The 15768-nt window shown below is 43.7% G+C and overlaps 1 long non-coding RNA gene across 1 annotated transcript in view; it reads left to right on the forward strand.

The window, feature by feature from the left end:
• LOC130297110 (uncharacterized) overlaps positions 1–15768 on the forward strand; it is a 28504-nt gene that overhangs the window by 497 nt on the left and 12239 nt on the right. The window lies entirely within an intron of this gene.

Here is a 15768-nt window from a genome sequence, read left to right on the forward strand (position 1 = left end):
ATCAACTGTCTCCGGAAAGTTAAACAGATTTGTAAATTACTTCCATTAAAAAATCTTAATCCTTGCAATAGTTATTAGCTTCTGAAGTTGAGTTGTTTTTTTCTGTCTGCTTTCTGATGACTCACGTCCCAGGAGCTGTGCAGTTCCTATGGGGATATTCTCCCATCATGCACAGCTCCCGGGACGTGAAATCATCATTGAGCAGTTAGACAGAAAACTTCAGAAGCTAATAACTATTGGAAGGATTAAGATTTTTTAATAGAAGTAATTTACAAATCTGTTTAACTTTCCGGAGCCAGTTGATATATAAAATAGTTTTTGCCTGGAATACCCCTTTAATGTTATATTTGAATATTTCGGACATTTACACACAGTGATACCAAATATGTTTATGTCTATTTTTATTTGAAAATTGGGAATAGGGGGTGATTAACACTTTTTTTAGGGAAGGGGCTTATTCACATTTATTTTACATTTATTCACCATTTTTTAATCTTTATGAGGGATTTTACCTGCAATCTTTCAATTCCATACACTTGACAATGCTGTCCCATTGCACAGCATTGATCAGCATTGATCCGGCAGCCATACATCCCGTATCCCCATGGGACAGCGACACATCCCATTAATTCAAATGAGCCGGTTTTGTTGCCAGACTGAAAATCATGGTACGCCGCGGTTTTCAGTCCGGCAATAAAACTGATATGGTGCAAAAAGGAGACGACCAGAGTGACAATCTGATTCCGGGCCGGCTCATTTAAATGAAGGGGATACACCGGATCCGGCGGCCGTATGGCTGAAATGTGGTGTGAATGCACCCTTATCGGTGCTTTATTACTTGAGGCTGCCTGGAGTGTCAATTGGTCCGAATGGAGAAAGGTAAGAGACCTCTACCCGTCCATTGAGCTGATTTGGACCCTGCAATTTCACCACAGTGGTCCCAATCAGCAACCAGAAAGCTTATTTCGGGACTTTTAGATGCCGCCCTGGGATCTAAAACTTGGCTAGGTAATAGGTTTTCTGTACTGTCAGACATGAGACTTGTCCTTTAAGGGGTTAAAGCTAAGAACCCGTGTACGATGGTCTTTTGTTGCATGTATTAATGTTTGGCCTAAGGTCACATAGCTCAGTGTGGTATACGTATGTATCCTTTCGCATTCATTTCAAAAGTCACAGTTTTTCAACAGCTAAAGAGCTATCATTGCATGAAAGGTGTCAAGGCATGATGGGAGATGTAGTTTTGCATCAGGTGAACTGTCAGGACAAACATTCTGTCATTGAATGATAGGCAATGACGTTTAGCAACAGCTGGGGGCCCACACTGTTTGGAAACTCTGATATATATTACATGTCCCATCCAGGTCTGCAAAGTGATCTTGGGAAACCGGTAAGTGTATAACATGATAGAATCCGCTGCTATTCAAGATGTATGTAAGCATGGGATTATTGTTGCCACATGCCAGACTCAAAGCATGCTGGTAGTTGTAGTCTCACTACAGTTGGTGGTTGGAGACGACAGATCTGGATGCTGTATTCAAAAATTACATTAGCTGTTCGATCGTTCTTCAGCCACTTGGGGCACTGTTGTTATGTTGGCGCTGAATAATCTTTCATGCTAATTTATGCAAATCTGTTATTCTTCCTGACTACTGTTTCATTGAATATTTATAGAATTAAAAAAAAAGTGTGGAAAAATAGCTCCTGGGAAACAGCGCCTGATTTAGTGTGAAAATATTGAGGATGTTAACTATATTGTCTATATACGGCTTACTTACAATGGTGGAGGATGTGGGGAGAAGGTCATGGATATAAAATCCTATTACACACATTGCTGGCTGGGGTCACAGAGCTAGGACCTCAATGACAATTTCTAGAATGAAGTGACAGGGTCCCTCTGACCCAGTGAGGGAAGAACCTGGGGAGGGGGCAAAGGCAGCAATTGCACCCTGATTCTCAGAGCCCTCTCTGATGCATAAGAAGACAACAGTATTACAAAAATGGAACATTATAGGTGTTGGCCATGGTATAGTTTTTGCTTTGGGCCCTGGAGCTTCACATTACAGCTTTGATGCTAACAGTCTTTTCTGGCTAATAAACTAGATGTTAACCCTGTAAGGACCAAGCCCATTTTCACCATAAGGACTAGAGTGTTTTTTGAACATCTGACCACTGTCACTTTAAGCATTAATAACTCTGGGATGCTTACTTTTCATTCTGATTCTGAGATTTTTTTTTTCGTGACATATTCTACTTTATGTTAGTGGTAAATTTTTGTCAATACTTGCATAATTTCTTGGTGAAAAATTCCAAAATTTTATGGAAAAAATGAAAATTTAGCATTTTTCTAACTTTGAAGCTCTCTGCTTGTAAGGAAAATAGACATTCCAAATAAATGATATATTGATTCACATATACAATATGACTACTTTATATTTTCATCATAAAGTTGACATGTTTTTACTATTGGAAAACACCAGAGGGCTTCAAAGTTCAGCAGCAATTTTTACATTTTTCACCAAATTTTCAAAATCTGAATTTTTCAGGGACCAGTTCAGTTTTGAAGTGGAGTTGAAGGGCCTTCATATTAGAAATACCCCATAAATGACCCCATTATAAAAACTGCACCCCTCAAAGTATTCAAAATGACATTCAGAAAGTTTGTTAACCCTTTAGGTGTTTCACAGGAATAGCAGCAAAGTGAAGGCAAAAATTCAAAATCTACATTTTTTACACTTGCATGTTCTTGTAGAACCAGTTCTTGACTTTCTACAAGGGGTAATAGGAGAACCCCTTCCCCCCCCCCCCCCCCAGAATTTGTAACCCAATTTTTATCGAGTAAGGAAATACCTCATATGTGTATGTCAAGTGTTCGGCAGGCACAGTAGAGGGCTCAGAAGGGAAGGAGCAGCAATGGGATTTTGGAGAGTGAATTTTGCTGAAATGGTTTTTGGAGGGACATTTAGGAAGCCCCTATGGTGCCAGAACAGCAGAAAACCCCACATGGCATATCATTTTGGAAACTACACCCCTCAAGGCACATAACAAGGGTTCCAGTGAGCCTTAACACCCCACAGGTGTTTGACGGCTTTTCGTTAATGTCGGATGTGTAAATGAAAAAAAAATTTCACTAAAGTGCCGTTTTTTCCCAAATTTACCATTTTTACAAAGGGTACTGGGAGAAAATGCCCCCCAAAATTTGTAACCCCATTTTAGGATGTAAGATGCTCTGTGGGCGAACTACAATGCTCAGAAGAAAACGAGTCACATTTTGGCTTTTGGAAAGCAAATTTTGCTGAAATGATTTTTAGGGGGCATGTCACATTTAGGAAGCACCTATGGTGCCAGAACAGCAAACAAAAAAACACATGGCATACTATTTTGGAAACTAAACCCCTCAAGGAACGTAACAAGGGGTACAGTGAGCCTTAACACCTCACAGGTGTTTGACGACTTTTTGTTAAAGTAGGATGTGTAAAGGAAAAAAATATTTTTTTTCCCACTAAAATGTAGTTTTCACTAAAATGCAATAGGAGAAAATTACCCCCAAAATTTGTAACCCCACTTCTTCTGAGTATGGACGTCAAGTGCTCTGCTGGTGCACTACAATGCTCAGAAGAGGAGGAGCGCCATTGAGCTTTTGGAAAGAGAATTTGTTTGGAATGAAAGTCAGGGGCCATATGTGTTTACAAAGCGCCCCCCCCCCCCCCCCCCGTGGTGCACAGCCCCTCCCCCACATATGACCCCATTTTGGAAACTACACCCCTCACAGAATTTAATAAGGGGTGCCGTGAGTATTTAGACCCCACACTAGCGTTTGACAGATCTTTGGAACAGTGGGCTGTGCAAATGAAAAATTACATTTTTCATTTTCACGAACCACTGTTACAAAAATCTTTCAGACACCTGTGTGGCGTAAATTCTCACTATACCCCTTATTACATTACATGAGGGGTGTCGTTTCCAAAATGGGGCCATATGTGGGGGAGTCCATTGTTCTGGCACTATGGGGGCTTTGTAAACACACGTGGCCTTCAATTCCGGACAAATTTTCTCTCCAAAAGCCCAATGGCGCTCCTTCTCTTCTGAGCATTGTAGTTCGCCCGCAGAGCACTTTACATCCCCATATGGGGTATATTCTTACTCAGAAGAAATGGGGTTACAAATTTTGTGGGTCTTTTTCCTATTTTCCCTTGTGAAAATGAAAAATTTAGGGTCACACCAGCATTTTAGTGAAAAAACATTTTTTTTTTCATTTTCCCATCCAACTTTAATGAAAATTCTTCAAACACCTGTGGACTGTTAAAGCTCACTATACCCCTTGTTACGTTCCATGAGGGGTGTAGTTTCCAAAATGGGGGTCACATGTGGGTATATATTTTTTTGCATTTTTGTCAGAACCGCTGTAAAATCAGCCACCCCTGTGCAAATCACCACTTTAGGCCTTAAATGTACATAGTGCGCTCCCACTCCTGAGCTTTGTTGTGCGTCCGCAGAGCATTTTACGCCCACATATGGGGTATTTGCATACTCAGGAGAAATAAAAAATTTGGGGGGTCTTTTTTTCCTTTTACCACTTGTGAAAATAAAAAGTATGGGGCAACACCAGCATGTTAGTGTAAAATTTCTTATTTTTTTACAGTAACAGGCTGGTGTAGCCCCCAACTTTTCCTTTTTCATAAGGGGTAAAAGGAGAAAAAGCCCCCCAAAATTTTTAGTGCAATTTCTTCCGAGTACAGAAATACCCCATATGTGGCCCTAAACTGTTTCCTTGAAATACGACAGGGCTCCGAAATGAGAGAGCGCCATGCGCATTTGAGAGCTAAATTAGGGTTTGCATAGGGGTGGACATAGGGGTATTCTACGCCAGTGATTCCCAAACAGAGTGCCTCCAGCTGTTGCTAAACTCCCAGCATGCCTGGACAGTCAGTGGCTGTCCGGAAATGCTGAGAGTTGTTGTTTTGCAACAGCTGGAGGCTCTGTTTTGGAAACACTGCCGTGAGATACCCTTTATTATGTGTTAGTGTAGTGTATAGTTGTGTTTTTAGGGTACATTCGCACTGGCAGGCATTTACGGTGAATTTCCCTCTAGGAGTTTGTGCTGTGGTGAAAAATTTGCCGCAGCTCAAACTTGAAACAGGAAACTCCCTGTAAACCTGCCCGTGTGAATGTACCCTGTACATTCACATTGGGGGGGGCAAACCTCCAGCTGTTTCAAAACTACAACTCCCAGCATTACTGACAGACCGTGCATGCTGGGAGTTGTATTCTTGCTACAGCTGGAGGCGCACTGGTTGGAAAACCTTCAGTTAGGTTCTGTTACCTAACTCAGTATTTTCCCACCAGTGTGCCTCCAGCTGTTGCATAACTACAACTCACAGCATGTACTGATCGGTGAAGGGCATGCTGAGAGATGTAGTTATGCAACAGCTGGAGGTACGCAACTACAACTCCCGACATGCTGAGACAGCTGTTTGCTGTTTGGGCATGCTGGGAGTTGTAGTTTTGCAACATCTGGAGGGCTACAGTTTAGAGACCACTGTATAGTGGTCTCCAAACTGTAGCCCTCCAGATGTTGCTTGGCAGCTCACCAGCTTCCGTAGGATCCATGGAGCCGCATCGCCATCCTCTTCTGCTGCCGATCGCCGCACGCTGCCGCAGCCGATGGGTAAGAGGACTTCGGCACCGGTACCCGTCGGTTTCCCCATTCTGCACGGCCTACTGTGGGTGGGCAGAACGGGAGAACCGAATGTTAACCCCCGATCTGCTATTGGTCGTCGCTTCTGAACAACCAATAGCAAGGATAGGAGGGGTGGCACCCCTGCCACCTCACTCCTATCCCTTCAGGGGGATCGTGGATGTCTCGTACAACCCCGATCCCTCTTATTTTGCGGGTCATTTTGCTGTTTGGGCATGCTGGGAGTTATAGTTTTGCAACATCTGGAGGGCTACAGTTTAGAGACCACTGTATAGTGGTCTCCAAACTGTAGCCCTCCAGATGTTGCTTGGCAGCTCACCAGCTTCCGTAGGATCCATGGAGCCGCATCGCCATCCTCTTCTGCTGCCGATCGCCGCACGCTGCCGCAGCCGATGGGTAAGAGGACTTCGGCACCGGTACCCGTCGGTTTCCCCATTCTGCACGGCCTACTGTGGGTGGGCAGAACGGGAGAACCGAATGTTAACCCCCGATCTGCTATTGGTCGTCGCTTCTGAACAACCAATAGCAAGGATAGGAGGGGTGGCACCCCTGCCACCTCACTCCTATCCCTTCAGGGGGATCGTGGATGTCTCGTACAACCCCGATCCCTCTTATTTTGCGGGTCACCGGAGACCCGTATGACCCGGAATCGCCACAAATTGGCGGTGTGAATGACACATGGGGGGGGGGGGGTCTCAGGATACATAGATATCAGCAGTCACTTTGGTCCGGTCCCCGCCCTGCACGCGGTGTGGACTCAAATTACCACGGGCGTACAGTGTCCTTGAGTACCAGGGAGTAAATACGTACTTGTACGCCCTTGGTCCTTAAGGGGTTAAAGGGGTACTCTGCGCCTAGACATCTCATCCCCTATACAAAGGATAGGGCATAAGATGTCTGATCGCGGGGGTCCCACGGCTGGGGACCCCTTCAATCTCCCTGCTGCACTCGGCGTTCGTTTAGAGCGCTGGAGGCTCGTGACAACATGGCCACGCCCCCTCAATGCAAGTCTATAGGAGGGGGTGTTGTCACGCCCCCTCCCATAGACTTGCATTGAGGTGGTGTGGCCGTGACCTCACGAGCAGGCGTGGCCGTGATGTCACAAGCCTCCGCCTTGCATCGTCAGTCATCCGACACGGAGCGAAGTTTGCTCCATGCACCGGATGTCTGGGCTGCTGCAGCCGAGATGGGGGGTGGGGGGAGTACCCCTTTTGTCAAGTGACGAGAGGCGTCTCTTTCTTCTCAGTAGACTTTATTAGGGATTAGAAATGTGAATTTCTATCATTTAGAACATACCAGTTCAGGTGACTTTTCTGGAAAAGTTTTTTCTGTGTGTGTACATGATAAGCAGCACTATTTCTGGCCATTATATAACCTGTACGTGGGATTTTCTGACCCCTGTAGCCTTTTTTTTTTTCCGCATACCAGCCTCTATGAGGGCTAATTTTTTTGCGCCACAATCTGTTTTTTGTATCGGTACCATTTTGGTATTGATCTGACTTTTTAATCGTTTTAACTCTTTTTTTTCTGGGATATTATAAAAATTGCAATTCTGTGGCTTTCCGCACCCCAGGCATGTGTGTGCAGTGAGATTTGGAGGCTAAACCTTATTGTGCACACAGGGCTGTTGTTAAAAAAAGCCCTGTCTGCCTGATCATAGCGCATATGCAGTATATTTTCTGCTGCCCGGCAGATTTCTCGCAGTATCAAATATGCTTTGTATGCGCTGTGTGGGACCCAACCTTCAAGGTGTAAAAAAAAAAGGCTTTTCTGGATTTATTAACTAGTGCACATTTATCTGCTGACACCCTGGTGCAATGCAGTCCAAGAGTTGAGTTCCAGGGGAATTTGTTGAGCGTTTTGGCATACATCTGGCCCATAATATTCTGTGAAAACTATACAGCACAGTCTGTTCCAAATTATTATGCAAATTATATTTTTCTCATTTACCTAAATAATTGATGTAAATAATAGTCAGCATAATTCTCATGTTATCAACTATTAATAGTACAATTCAAATTTTATTGAACAAACCTCCTAATGATAACAGTATTTTTATTAAATATAAAAAACTTACAATGCACTGTTGTCAAATTTGTAATTTGTTGTGTTTGCAGCATATTTACTGAAATCAAAAGCTATTTCAATCAAACTTTTAACAACAATTTAACTTTTTGAACATTTTAACAGGTCACGTTACATTTGAACATAGAACCCGTTATTTGATAGCACCCTCACAAGTCTTGCATCCATTGAACTTGCAAGTTTATGGACAGTTTCTGCTTGAATTTGTTTGCAAGATGTCAGAATAGCCTCCCAGAGCTGCTGTTTGAATGTAAACTGCCTCCTACCCTCATAGATTTTTTGCTTGAGGATGTGCTAAAGGTTCTCGATAGGATTGAAGTCAGGGGAGGATGGAGGCCACACCATGACTTTCTCTCCTTTTAACCCCATAGCAGCCATTGATGCAGAGATATTCTTTGCAGCATGAGATGGTGCATTGTCATGCATGAAGATGATTTTACTAAAGAAAACAAAGTTCTTCCTTCTGTACCAGGGAATAAAGTGGTCAGTCAGAAACTCCACATACTTTTCAGAGGCCATCTTTACACCTTCGGGGACCCTAAAGGGGCCGACCAGCTCTCTTCCCATGATTCTGGCCCAAAACATGACTCCACCACCGCCTTGCTGACGTTGACGTCAAAGCCTTGTTGGAACAGGGTGGCTGTCCACCAACCATCCACTGCTCCATCCATCTGGACCATCCAGGTTTGCACAGCACTCAGCAGTCAACAGGACTGTTTGAATATTAGTCTTCATGTATTTTTCTGCCCAATGCAGCTGTTTCTGCTTGTGAGTAGAGATGAGAGAAGTTACAGTAATTCGATTCGTCACAAACTTCTAGACTCGGCAATTGCTGACTTTAGCCTGCATAAATTAGTTCAGCTTTCAGGTGTTCCGGTGGGCTGGAATAGGTGGATACAGTCCTAGGAGAGAGTCTCCTAGGACTGTATCCACCTTTTCCAGCCCACCGGAGCACCAGAAAGCTGAACTTATTTATGCAGGCTAAAGTTCGCAAATGCCGAGCTGCGAGGTTCATGACAAATCGAATCACTGTAACTTGACTCATCTCTACTTGTGAGCATTGTTTAGTGGTGGCCGAATAGAAGGTTTATGCACAGCTGCAAGACTCTGAAGGACTCCACACCTTGATGTCCATGGGACTCCAGAGGCACCAGCAGATTCAAATATCTGTTTGCTGCTATGTAATGGTATTTTAGCAGCTGCTCTCTTGATCCGATGCATGGATCTGGCAGAAATCTTCCTTAATTTGCATTTATCTGCACAAACCCGTCTGTGCTCTGAATCAGCCACAAATCTCTTAATAGTGCGATGATCATGCTTAAGTTTTTGTGAGATATCTAATGTTTTCATACCTCATCCAAGGCATTGAACTATTTCACTCTTTTTGGCAGCAGAGATATCCTTTTTCTTCCCCATATTGCTTGAAAATAGTGCTCTGCTTCATAATGTGGAACACCCACCTTTAGTGGTTTTTCCTTAAATTGGGTTCACCTGGCAATCACAGGTGTCCGAGATTGTTTTCAGTGATCAAAAGAGCCCTGAGACAAAATGCCATCCATGAGTTATACTGAAAAACATAATATTTATTCTTTGTGATACTTAACCAGTCTAAGGACCCAGGGCGTACCTATACGCCCATGGGAATTTTGGTCCCCGCCGGGCATTCATTTGGGCGTTTTGGGCACATGCACATTTGGTGCCTGCTGGAGGTGATTTTGCAGGGCTCTGGCCGTGCTCCTCCTGCTCCTCCTTGCACAAAGGCAAAGGTAGCTGTCCTGCTGCTGTGTTGTTGCCCTCCTACGGCCTCCTCCACGTCTCCTGATGTACTGGCCGGCCTCCTGGTAGCGCCTCCATGCTCTGGACACTATGCTGACAGACACAGAAAATCTTCTTGCCACAGCTCGCATTGATATGTCATCCTGGATGAGCTGCACTGTGGGTTGTAGACTCTGTCTCATGCTACTACTAGAGTGAAAGCACCGCCAGCATTCAAAAGTGACCAAAACATCAGCCAGGAAGCATAGAAACTGAGAATTGGTCTGTAGTTACCACCTGCAGAACCACTCCTTTATTGGGGGTGTCTTGCTAATTGCCTATAATTTCCACCTGTTGTCTGTTCCATTTGCACAACAGCATGTGAAATTGATTGTCAATCAGTGTTGCTTCCTGAGTGGACAGTGTAATTTCACAGAAGTGTGATTTGACTTGGAGTTACATTGTGTTGTTTGTGTTCCCTTTATTTTTTTGACCGGTTTATTTTATTTGTGACTAATAAAGATTTATATACTTTAATATACAAATGTTTTGGTGTTAGTGTCCATATTTTGGGGTATATCTATTTTGTAACACTAAACCTCTGGGTGTTGGTTGGTAGGTGTTTCCTACTTGTTTTCCGCTTTTTGGTGAATAAGAACATGCGAGTGTAAAAAATGAAGATTTTGTATTTTCTCCTTCACTTTGCTGCTATTCCTATGAAACACCTAAAGGGTTAACACACTTTCAGAATGTCATTTTGAATACTTTGAGGGGTGCAGCTTCTATAATGGGGTAATTTGTGGGATATTTCTAATATGAAGGCCCTACAAATCCACTTCAAAACTGAACTGCTCCCTGAAAAATTCAGATTTTTAAAATTTCGTGAAAAATTGTAAAATTGCTTCTGAGCTTTGAAGCCCTCTGATGTCTTCCAAAAGTAAAAACATGTCAACTTTATAATGCCAACATAAAGTAGACATATTGTATATGTGAATCAATATAACATTTATTTGGAATGTCTATTTTCCTTACATGCAGAGAGCTGCAAAGTTAGAAAAATGCAAAATTTTCAAATTTTTCATGAAATGGATGCAAGTACAGTAACCCCTCAACATGCGATGCCCTGACATATGATCAAATTGACATATAATGGCCTCTCAGAGGCCATCGCATGTCGATGTCAGCATCGACATACGATGCTTTTATATGTCGGGGTCATCGCATTAACTGCTATCCGACAGCGCTAAATGCTTAAGCTGCTGTTGGATAGCAGTTTAAGCATCCCGGACAGGTTCACTTACCTATCCCCGCTGCTCCGAGTCCACTTCGCGATCCTCCGGTATCTTCTGCATCTTCTTCGGGGTCCAGGCCTCGCTTTCCGGCGTTGTTATTACGTCGCTGCGCATGCCGTGCTGGCCGTATAACCAACGTTATAACGTCACCAGAAAGCGAGGCTCGGACACCGGAGAAGATGCGGAAGAAGCCGGAGGATCCCGAAGAAGACGCCGGAGCAGCGGGACAGCATCGGGAGCCCCTGGGACAGCATCGGGAGCGGTGAGGACGTGGTCCGGAGCGGCGGGGACAGGTGAGTATTAAATGCACTTTTTACATTGCACGAATCCCTCAACATACGATGGATTCGACAAACGATGGGTCGTTTGGAACGAATTGCCATCGTATGTTAAGGGACCACTGTATCTACGAAAATTTACCACTAACAGAAAGAAGTCTGGAGTGCTGAGGGGGGTGTGTCCAGCCTCACCCAATCATAGCTCCTCTCACACTTAACTGCCATATGCTGTTGGTTGGACACACCTCCCTCAGCACTCCAGGCTGTGCTTTCTGTGTTTGGACTTCGGTCCAAAATCTATGGATGAGTTGGGGTAAAATGTGCTCTTGAGCTTTTTTAAGCACAAATAAAACATAGAAAACTTCATTTTTTTTCAACAAAGTATATTAGAAATATTTTTTATTTTCCATAAGGAGTGCAATAGTTTTAATGAGAGTTACCATTTAAAGTGACAGTGGTCAGATGTGTAAATACTCTAGTCCTTAAGGTCATAATGTGTTCTTAAGGGGTTAATTATTTGCATAATAATTTGGAACAGGGTGTATATGTCTGTATAACATACCTTTTAGATATATAACCCTTATAGCTATTTTCTTTGTTTATTACTTTGAGTGCACAAGGATGAACTGAAAGAGTCAAGGATCTGATTTGCACCTTCATATTTCCTGGAGCCCTGAATGATTGTCAGAGTATATACTGTAGGTCTGGTCAAGACTGTCAATTCTTGGGTCTCCTGCAGTGTAATAAGTAAAACAGTTCAGGGATTGCAGATCTCTCCCTCCTACATCCATGTTTGACCTCGTACCCCATGTCACTGGATTGTGTACAGAATCGAAATCTCCTTATCTCCGTGCAGGAGAGGAGCAGCTTTTATATTAAGAGGATTGGTTTCTGCCTTTCTACCATATTACTTTAAAATCTATGAATGACATTTTCTTGCTGTGTCCTGACTTCATCCACTGACCCAGTTCTTTTTCTCTGGAATATTATTTTATTAAATATTAATTTATTAAATATTGTTGAAATTTTTTTTTAATCAACAGAAAAGTCCTTTACTGTTAATACAGTGTGAAATAATCCAGAAAGTCTAAAATGTTCTATGGCTTCATATCGTGATCTATATTTTAAAGGAGTAAGAGCCTAGTTTTTGCAACAGCACTCTAAATTCCATGATTCCATGCTCACTACCATAAACTACAGATTATCTGAATAAAATAGTTAACATAGTGAATGATGGTACCCAAGCTCACCTGCACAATCCTCCACCACTGCTATTCCAACAGTGCCTGATCCCTGGTGATCAGCACTTCCCGATCCTGTCTTGACACACTGAGAAAGTCGTCTCGCTCAATGACTGGTGACCCACCCTGATTGGCAGAACAGGCATATCTTGTGCTGAGACAAAGAGCATCATAGATCAAAGAAACAGCAGTGGCGGATGTGTTAACACTTATAATAATATAATTATATAAATATCTGGCCTATACTACTCTGAAAACTAAAATCTTTCGCCATCTTATTCTTCCCATCAGTTTTAGTTTGTGCACACACATTTTAACATAAGATATATATATATATATATATATATATATATAGATATATATATAGATAGATAGATATACGCTTGAGAAAGGCTTCATTGTGAGGCTGAAACGTCGCATTGACTTGATGGGTGAATAAATACACCATTTTTTCTGCCATTGGAGTGCCGCTTCTCTTTTTTTTTCTCTTTTTTTTCCATTTAAAAATCTTAACCCTTCTAGTACTTATCAGCTGCTGTATACTACAGAGAAATTAGTGAAGTTCTTTTCTGTCTGACCACAGTGCTCTCTACTGACACCTCTGTACGTGTCAGGAACTGTCCAGAGCAGGAGAGTTTTCTATGTTGATATGATTCTAATCTGGACAGTTCCTGACACAGACACATATGTCGGTAGAGAGCACTGTTGTCAGACAGAAAAGAAATTCACAAATTTCTTTGTTTTATACAGCAGCTAAAAAGTACTGGAAGGATTAAGATTTTTTAATAGAAGTAATTTACAAATCTGTTTAACCCCTTCCCGACCTATGACATACCTGTACGTCATGGGTGGCAAGGTGTTCCCGACCCATGACATACAGGTACGTCATGAACATTACTGCCGCTACTCGCGGCATCCCGCAGCGCCCGGAAAGATGGTGGCTATCACTGATAGCCAGCCATCTTACCGTGCAACCACGGGGGGTTTCATCCCCCACCCCCCCCCCCCCCAGCGATCGCTGCTATCAGCTAGTCAAATCTGACTAGCTGATAGCAGCGTTTCGCTATCAGAATACTTAGCAGCTCGGTGTGTGAGTCCGGATCACGGGGATCGGGACACACACCGCTCTGCTAAGTGTCCCTGACCCGTCCCCCGGCGTCACTTACCCGTCCGAGCGGTGTCCCGAGCGGTCCCGGCGTCCTCCATGCGGTCCGGCTGCGCTGCGTCCCGGAGGTGAGTTTGCAGCAGCAGTGCGGCATCTTCATTGGCAGCAGTGAGATCGCCGTAAAGCGATCTCACTGCTGCCTCTGAGAGTTTCAAAACTGCAACTCCCAGCATGCCCAGACAGCCTTTGGCTTTCTGGGCATGCTGGGAGTTGTAGTTTTGCAACATCTGGAGGCCCACAGTTTGGAGACCACTGTATAATGGTCTCCAATCTGTGCTCTTCCAGATGTTGCAAAACTACAAATCTCAGCATGCTCAGTCTGTCCAGGCATGCTGGGAGTTGTAGTTCTCTAACATCTGGAAGAGCACAGATTGTAAACCATTATACAGTGGTCTCCAAACTGTGGACCTCCAGATGTTGCAAAACTACAACTCCCAGCATGCCCAGACTGCCCAAGCATGCTGGAAGTTGTAGTTCGGCAACATCTGATCCTTCAGACAACTACAACTTCCAGCATGCCTGGGCAGTCTGGGCATGCTGGGAGTTGTAGTTTTGCAACAACTGGAGGCACACTAGTTGGGAAACATTGTCCGTTTCCTACCTCAGTGCTTCCAGCTGTTGCAATTGTTGCAAAACTATAACTCCCAGCATGCACTGACAGACCATGCATGCTGGGAGTTGTAGTTTTGCAACAGCTGGAGGCACACTGGTTTGGAAACACTAAGTTTGGTTGCAAAACACTTGAAAGTTTATTACTTAACTTAGTGTTTCCAAACCAGTGTTCCTCCAGCTGTTGCAAAACTACAACTCCCAGCATGCACGGACAGCCAAAGGGCATGCTCGGAGTTTGCAACAGCTGGATGTTTGCCCCCTCCCCCCAATGTGAATGTACAGGGTACACTCACATGGGCGGAGGTTTACAGTGAGTGCTGCAAGTTTGAGATGGCGCAAATTTTGCGCTGCAGCTCAAACTTCCAGCGGCAAACTTGCTGTAAACCTCTGCCCATGTGACTGTACCCTAAAAACACTACACTACACTAACACTAACCTAAAATAAAAAGTAAAAAACACTACATATACACATACCCCTACACAGCCCCCCTCCCCCCCAAAAATGAAAAACGTCTGGTACGCTACTGTTTCCAAAACGGAGCCTCCAGCTGTTGCAAAATAATAACTCCCAGTATTGCCGGACAGCCATTGACTGTCCAGGCATGCTGAGAGTTTTGCAACAGCTGGAGGCACCCTGTTTGGGAATCATTGGCATAGAATACCCCTATGTCCACCCCTATGCAAATCCCTAATTCAGGCCTCAAATGCGCATGGCGCTCTCTCACTTTGGAGCCCTGTCGTATTTCAGGGCAACAGTTTTGGGACACATATGGGGTATCGCTGTACTCGGGAGAAATTGCCTTACAAATTTTGGGGGGCTTTTTCCTCTTTAACCCCTTATGAAAAGGTGAAGTTGGGGTCTACACCAGCATGTTAGTGTAAAAAAATAAATTTTTTACACTGACATGCTGGTGTTGCCCTATACTTTTCATTTTCACAAGAGGTAAAAGGGAAAAAAGACCCCCAAAATTTGTAACGCAATTTCTCCCGACTACGGAGATACCCCATATGTGGGCGCAAAGTGCTCTGGGGGCGCACAACAAGGCCCAGAAGGGAGAGTGCGCCATGTACATTTGAGGCGATTTGCACAGGGGTGGCTGATTGTTACAGCAGTTCTGACAAACGCAAAACAATAAATATCCATATGTGACCCCATTTTGGAAACTACACCCCTCACGGAATGTAATAAGGGGTGCAGTGAGCATTTACACCCCACTGGTGTATGACAGATTTTTGGAACAGTGGTCTGTGAAAATGAAAAATAAAATTTTTGATTTGCACAGTCCACTGTTTCAAATATCTGTCAAACGCCAGTGGGGTGTAAATGCTCACTGCACCCCTTATTAAATTCCATGAGGGGTATAGTTTCCAAAATGGGGTCACATGTGGGGGGGTCCACTGTTCTGGCACCATAGGGGCTTCCTAAATGGGACATGCCCCCCAAAAACCCTTTCAGAAAAACTCACTCTCCAAAATCCCATTGTCGCTCCTTCCCTTCTGAGCCCTCTACTGCGCCCGCCGAATACTTTACATACGCATATGAGGTATTTCCTTATTCGAGAGAAATTGGGTTACAAATTTTAGGGTGATTTCTCTCCTTTTACCCCTTGTAAAAATTCAAAAATTGGGTCTACAAGAAAATGCG

This window comes from Hyla sarda, chromosome 12 (assembly GCF_029499605.1).
Source record: "Hyla sarda isolate aHylSar1 chromosome 12, aHylSar1.hap1, whole genome shotgun sequence".
Lineage (NCBI taxonomy): Eukaryota > Metazoa > Chordata > Amphibia > Anura > Hylidae > Hyla > Hyla sarda.